Source organism: Mastigoproctus giganteus, chromosome 5, assembly GCF_048544385.1.
Source record: "Mastigoproctus giganteus isolate SK-2022 chromosome 5, ASM4854438v1, whole genome shotgun sequence".
Taxonomy (NCBI): Eukaryota; Metazoa; Arthropoda; class Arachnida; order Uropygi; family Thelyphonidae; genus Mastigoproctus; species Mastigoproctus giganteus.
The window spans coordinates 215,375,293-215,383,236 of NC_143579.1; the positions used below are offsets into that span (position 1 = coordinate 215,375,293).

General features: G+C 34.0%; 1 non-coding gene across 1 annotated transcript; it reads left to right on the forward strand.

Moving 5' to 3' along the window:
- The first annotated feature begins 287 nt into the window (after positions 1 to 287).
- Positions 288 to 450, forward strand: LOC150086096 (U1 spliceosomal RNA). The gene has a single exon (XR_016547008.1). It is a non-coding gene; the product is annotated as a U1 spliceosomal RNA (small nuclear RNA).
- Positions 451 to 7,944: the final 7,494 nt, after the last annotated feature.

Genomic DNA, 7,944 nt, shown 5'->3' on the forward strand with positions numbered 1-7,944 from the left:
GCGAATATTTACAATTTGGCTACACAATTCATAATTTAGCGAGTATTCACGAGTTCATTCTCTGTTCAGCTCGGTTGTAGTAAAAAAAATAAGTAATAATGCTTTTTATTTCAAGAGAAATCCTATATTCATTTAAAATATGTTATAATATTATAAACTAACCTTAGAATTAATGAAGGAATTAAATATTTCCCTGGAATAGTTATTTTATTTGTAAAAAGGTTTAAAACACCATATTAGTTAAAGTATGTCCTTAGAACGCTATCTCTGCATGGCTCTTGGCTAGCATACTTACCTGGCGCTGGGACCCGCATTGATCATTAAGGATGCATCCCCAGGGAGAGGCCTACTCATTGCACACCGAGTGGGCTGACCCTTGCCACTTTCCCAAACTGGGATAGATGGAGCGTGTAATTTTTGTTTTTGGGGATAGCGTTCGCGCTTCCCCTTATATTAAATAAAAAAAGGCAAATTTTAATTCCATACCACCCCTTTTTGGATGTAATGTCCCCTTTCATTTATAGTTGCAAAGATGTATTTGGGGGGCCCTGGGAATCATTTATGTTACTGTGAGTCCAAGAATTGATTTGATTTCCTTCGACAGTCCACTGAAATCTTGAACATTAAAATTATATTTTAGTTTCTTGCAATGGGATTTTTTTACATTGTTTCAAAACTGGGATAGATGGAGCGTGTAATTTTTGTTTTTGGGGATAGCGTTCGCGCTTCCCCTTATATTAAATAAAAAAAGGCAAATTTTAATTCCATACCACCCACCCCTTTTTGGATGTAATGTCCCCTTTCACTTATAGTTGCAAAGATGTATTTGGGGGGCCCTGGGAATCATTTATGTTACTGTGAGTCCAAGAATTGATTTGATTTCCTTCGACAGTCCACTGAAATCTTGAACATTAAAATTATATTTTAGTTTCTTGCAATGGGATTTTTTTACATTGTTTCATTCAGATAATTTTACAACTGAATTCAAAAATTATAAATACATGTATATATATATAATTGGCAACGAAAAACATGGAGTATAAGCATTTATATATGTAAGATATGCATACTTAATTATTGTCTTGCGATGGTGCAAGTGTCGGCGTGGCATGGCACTTCTTAGGAGTTAAAAAGCTCAAGCTCTCAAAAAGATTCTGATGGAGAGTATTAAACAGAAAAAAGTTTGAAGATAGGAAAGAAAGAAAAATAATAGCTGCTTAAAACAGAAGACATCTTGGTATTGCACTAATTTCAAATAAATCTTTTAAATAAAAGGCAGATTAAAACCTTTTGGAGGTGTTTTATTTTAGGTTAATCTACCATTTAAATGTTGTTTTTAATGAGTTCTCACAGTAGACCAAACTTGTCTTTGCAACGAGTTGCACTCGTATTGTATTACTTTCAAACTGATCAGGTCGAAGATTAAATGGCCATTTGTTTAAAAAGACGAGACACTGCTAACAGGTCCCTCATTAAATAGCAGGCGATCTGTAGTGAGCAAAACTTTATTATAAATTTGAAGCTCTAATTTCGTGTACTGGTAGTCATACGAAACTGTTTTAACAGTGTTGGTAAGCGGATTTTTGTCGAAACCAGTTTGATATAGTTCAATACCAGAGCAACTCGTTACAAAGAAAAGTTTGTTGTACTGTGAGAATGAAGACCATTGCATTATCTACGCGATTTAAATCCTGATGGCCGCTAAAACATATGAAAGAACAAGGTAGCCCTGCAAACATCTTGAAGGCACCATTCCAGTCGAATCTTTCGATTTTTACAGAAAGAAGAAATCCCAGATTTGGTAGTTGTGAAAGTTATTGGTCAAAAGATTTCTAATCACTGTCACTGTAGGAACAGTTTTGTTCCCAGGCAGTAATGGTAGATAAACATTATTCATTGATTTCTGATCTTTTTGGCCAACATTATTCATTGATTTCTAATCTTTTGGCCAATAAGTGTAGTTCCGAAACCATTACAACAGTGTCTAAGTTTTTAATGAATTTAGAAATGTCATTCTATTAAAAACGAAATCAGTTACTTTAGATCGACTCGCGGATAAACATAGTTCCAAGCTTTGCCAATGTCATAGGAGGAACAGTTTTGTTCTCAGGCAGTAAGGTAGAAAAACATACTTACAGGAGGAACAACATATATACAAGAGGAACAGTTTTGTTCGTAGACCGTAATGGTAGATAAACATTATTCGTTGTGGATTTGTAGACCGAGACCCATGGCACACATAAATAAGCGAAATATGATATTGTTCTAAAACAAATTGGAATAAGTTAAAGTGTGTACTTGAAGCTGTACAGTATACTTATGTTGTGATATATTTACGAAGAGGTTTAGATGTAATAAACAAAAAGAGTAATAATTACGGTACATGAATTCCATTAAAAACTACTCCTGAGTAATTACTTTGGTTCACAACCCCAAGACCTTGGGGCTTTCTACATCTATTTTCTCAAGCTATTTCAATACCTGCGCTGAAATAGCGCCCTGCTTCTGCACTTGAATAAAAGAAAACAAAAACAATAATAATAATTTTTTTAAAAAATTGCATTTAATTGACTAGTCTAATTTTATAGAGAATCTCATCAGTTTCGTATCGATAGCCAATTAATCTTTTTTGAAGAATTGCAAAAATGAGTGATGAGATTTATTTATTATATATAAGCAGAATTTTTGTTTTTTAATTCATAGAGAAATTGAATTATTTGGAAATGTTAAAAATTAAATTTAAAAAAAATTATAGTACACGGTACGGTATGCTGAGATCGATCCATATACGTATCATCAAAAGCTTGATGAAAAGTAAATTAATTGAATGGGTATATGGATATCCAATATTGCTTTAAATATAAAATTACATTTTAATTTCTATATAGATATTGCGGAAATTAAAGTTTAAATTAAAAAATAGAATAATTATGAAATATCTTTTAATATTTTAACAATTTTAAAGAGAATCTTCTAACACCTGTTTTATTATCACCTATCATTATTTCATAAAATGAAATTCTCGCACCCCTCGCGGTTGACACTTATACACACGTTTCAGCGTAATATTTCGATCAAGTTCCAGCTTGCTGGAACGTATTTTTCTTTAGAAATAAAAATAATTGCAAAGCATGATTTAATAATTTAAGTTCATGATTAAGTTTACAATGATTTGCATGGAACAATGTGTGATTGGTGCGCCTGCCTAATCAATGGCAGGCGCATCAAGAAGGTAAAATTACACTATTGGATTTAAGCTAAAAGTAGTACAATATGCCAAAGGACACGAGAACAAGGCAGCAGGATCAGTTTAGAGCACATAGGACTGAAAACATCAGACTGGCCGAAATGATGAACACAGAATTGGTGGTAATTCCGGATGGCTTAACCTCCTAGTTAAGGAGGTTAAGACGCCTAAGGGAAGTATGAAACGTCCATCAATAGCAGAAGTGTGTCAATGCGTGCTGAATCACGATATGGTGTTGACTGAAATTGTGGCCAAGTCGTTTAAAAAATGTGGTATAAGTAATGCAATGGATGGCACTGAAGATCATTTATTGTATGAGTGACAGTGATACTAGTGAAGAGGATGATAATGATGACCAAGTCAGTAATGAATCTGAAGTTGAATAATACTAAAATAATAATAGTAATAATCCTATACCTTTTTTTATTAGCTTTTGGGTTTTATTTTTATTAAATTTTAAATTTCCATTGTATTACTAATATTTTTTTTTTCAAAAGTTTTTTTTTTTCTTCTTGTTTGTTTGTTTGTTATTTAGGAGCATTAGCAACTAAGGCCGTATTTCTCCGGGGATATGCGGTGGTCATTCCCTGACCTTTCCGCGTCCTCCGTATTTGGTGGTGACGGGCTCGAACCCCGGTCTAATCAAGAAGCGTGTGCTATGCACTGCTGCTCCTTATATATATATATATATATATATATACCCATAATGTCTATAGAATATTAAGGATAATATAAAGAATTATTAGAAAAAGTAAATCAATCCAATAATAATACCATCAGGGACCTAATAAAACGCAAAAAAAAATTATTATCGCTTTTTACCGACAATCTAGATGACTTCAACTGGGGCCAACCACCCAGAATGAAGGCAAAAAACGACAAGAGGTTCTCTGTTTCTGTGATGATCAATATATGCTAAGTAATTTAAATCTAAACCAAATATAAACCAGTATAGGCCAAATATAAATCTAATATAAATAAATCGAATGATGATAAAAGTTAAGAAAATTTAGAAATATTAGAATCAAAGGTAAGAAATATAAGTAAAATATAAATGTAAGCATATATTAATCATCGTTGACCCGACAGAGAACGTAATTTAATAATTAAAATTAGATTAAATATATAATACATACTACATATTGACCGTGTCTAAGACATAATGTAATAGTCGTCAAAATAATATGTGGTGCCCCCTTTGTGATGGATACGATAAAAATAAATAAATAATTAAATTAACGCATAGAGAAACATGCAGATATTAAGAAGAAAAACTAAAGGAGTAGGAATAATAGAACCTGAACTCCACAAAGGCGAAAAATAGTAGTATAGATAAGAAATAGTTTCTCCTACGTCCTCGGATTGCCCTAATAATTTCGGAGAAATAAAAATAAAAAATAAAGAGTAGGACAGTTTAAAGACATTACAAGATATAAGTTGTGGCTCGGGTAACAGAGAACCTCTTGTCGTTTTTTGCCTTCATTCTGGGTGGTTGGCCCCAATTGAAATCATCTAGATTGTCGGTAAAAAGCGATAATAATTTTTTTTTTTTTTTTTTTTTGCGTTTTCTTAGGTCCCTGATGGTATTATTATTGGATTGATTTACTTTTTCTAATAATTCTTTATATTATCCTTAATATTCTATATATATATATATATATTTTTTTTTTTTATTATTTTTTTTTTCTTAAATTTACCGTTCCAAAATTAGGGTGCGGCTTTCACGCCGCAGCATCTTATAAGCCGACAAATACGGTACATTGCCTATTAAACTGTGGTTCCCTAAATATTCATTACGTTTTGCGAAAGATTCATGACGTGGTGAAAGCACAAGCGCCTGTGGAATACTGAACTCGGGCCTGTGGAATACTGAAATACTTTCACCACCGGTGAAAGCACAAGCGCTCTTTTACTGGTTCGAGTAGCCCGGATTGGTTTCGTGTGTTTGGCACCTCTGCTGCTTCGCTCGGCCGGTGCTCTTGCCATGCATCTTTGCTGTCCTGGCCTCCTTCGTGCTGACGGTATATTGCCCTCCGTGAGTTACTTGGACCCTTCCTGTGTGGGTGTCGATGAATGCCTGTAAACACTATGCCTTTCTTTACCTGTCATCCTTTTACTTTTCTTGGCACCCTATTCCCCACCCTTCCTCAAGGCTCCCACCTACTTGAGGTTCAATCTCCACACTCGCCAGGGGTATGCTTCCCTGTCATTATCACCCCACCTTACCTATTTTTCTATATCCTGTGTGTTTTATTCCTCTCCTAGTTAAGAAAAGGAGGAATTACCTCTCTGATGTCCTGTAGAACACTTCTGTGCTAATACTCTCCGTTGTTGAATTGACTATGCAAATAATTCAACAACGGAGAGTATCAGCACAGAAGTGTTCTACAGGACATCATACAGGCAATTCCTCTTTTCTTAACTAATTGATAGAGAGATTGAGCGGATTGAGCCATTGCAGCTCTGACATCTATATACAGTATTCCTCTCTTTAGGCTGCCTCTGCTCTTGACCTAGCCAGAGCAGAGCCAACCTTGTAAATGTCCCTCTTCTGTCCTGGCCCGGCTCCTCGTGCCGTGGACGGATACTGGTAGGTGCCTTACTTGTGATCGCGCCTCCCAGTGACTAAATGGCCAGATGAACAACACGCCCGCAATACCCAACATAACTCACACTCTCTGACTTTGCAGTCCTGTATCTTCACAGTGGCACTTAGTGCGGTTTTGTGGGGAACCACTGGCACCGCGTTACAAACACACTATACACTACTATATTCCCAATCAAAGGGGAAACTATTTGGAAAGTCTTTTGCTATTTTAAAGAAAAATATTCAATGATTACTAAGGAAGAATAAAGAATTTTTATATCAGAAGATCAGTACATCTGTATTAAGTCACAATGGAATAACAAAAAATTGAACATAGCGCAGGTTTTTTATGTTCAGAGTTCCTACTGTGGTCTATGAACCGGAAGTCCATGGAAGCAAAAAAAAAAAAAAAAAAAACACCTACATGACGAGTTAGAATATCAAACGAATGACCTCGTTAGAAGGCTAATAAATGGGAGATTAATCAGCATAACAAAAATCTGGAAATTTTTCCTTCATTTAAGTGACTATATTTTCTTGGAGTCTATAAACCATTTAATCTGCATCAGATCATGTTCAGTTGTAACGTATCTACAAATGGATACAACTGACTCAGTGCCTCAGGCTTTGAAATCACCAGTATAACAAACTTTGCCTTAACAATGAGTTGCACCGGTATTGTACTACTTTCAAATATATGACATCTCCAAGTGGTTAAATTTTAAATAAATAAATAAATAAATATTCTGTTTATACTCCGGGACGACCACACGGTGAGGGGAATTCACAAGGTAGAGAGAATATAAAAAATAGCACCGTATTCAACAGTCACCATCTTGAACCGGGGTCACTCAAGGCACGTGTACTTTTTTAGTGGTGGGGTAGTAAATTAATGAAATCAGGAAATTTTTCCTTTATTCAAAAGAATATTCTTGGAGTCTCCAACCCATTTAATCTGTATACAAGTTCAGTTGCATAATTATTAACGTATCTACAAATAGATACAATCAACTGAGGGAAAAAGCTTCAAGCTATGAAATCTATAAAAATCATTGTACTGTACATGTTTGGCAAACTGATACTGTGTCGATCTCGTAAATATATAGTGCAGATATTCTCCGCCTTGGTATTGCACTTCTAGAGCAACACCAAGGCAAATGATGCCGAAGTGTATTCCAAACCACCTATTTGAAGATCTTGAAAGAAGAAAGGCATTCAAGAGAGTTGGGAAGAAGACGAATATTTTGAACACAATATGATGTGTAACTAATTCCCATGAATGGGAAGTGGCACATAATATACTAAAAAACTATTAACTTCCACTAAATAAACTTATGTTTTGGTATTGTACCACTCCTGCTATGACTAGTTCTAAAAACGGTTTGTAGAAGCTAGAGGAAAAACTTGTCAGGAAATATGTTTAATTCTTTTATAACGATTTTGAACTTTGTCCCTAGGATGAAATCATCACCAGTTATTTTCTTTTCTTATTGATGTAGAAATTGAGTATAAGGGTTTCCATACCATATTAAGGTTGATAATATTAAATGGCCATCAAGATTTGGAATTTTTATTATGAATTAAAACGGCCAACTTCAAGAAAAAATACAAACTCATAACATGACAGAATAAAAGCGTTTGAAAAAAAAAAAAAAAAAACCCTTCGGATATGAAATATTCATTTAAAAATATCTTTAGCTCAATTATTCAATGAATACTGAAATGAAAAAGAAATCAATTCTACATCAGCTTCTCCTCACTATAAGCTACACAACAAATCAGACAGGAGCTGAATATTATCATCCCTCCCTTATCTAGATGAAAGAATAAGAAAAATGCTAATTTGTAGATATTGGGCAGTCTCAATAATTAAAGTTTGTTATTTAAAAAAGATACTGGATTACGAATAATGTTATCTAGACATTTTACAATTTCTAAACTATTTGCATACACTTAAATTTTAATAAATTATCTTTATAAAGTAAACGTTTTTTTTATAAAGAGTTTTAGTACACAGAAAAGGTTTACGGTTATTCATAATATTTTTGGTACCAAGTTATTGGAATAGTTGCACTTTATGCAGTAATAGCTTTGATATCGGGTATTTGGT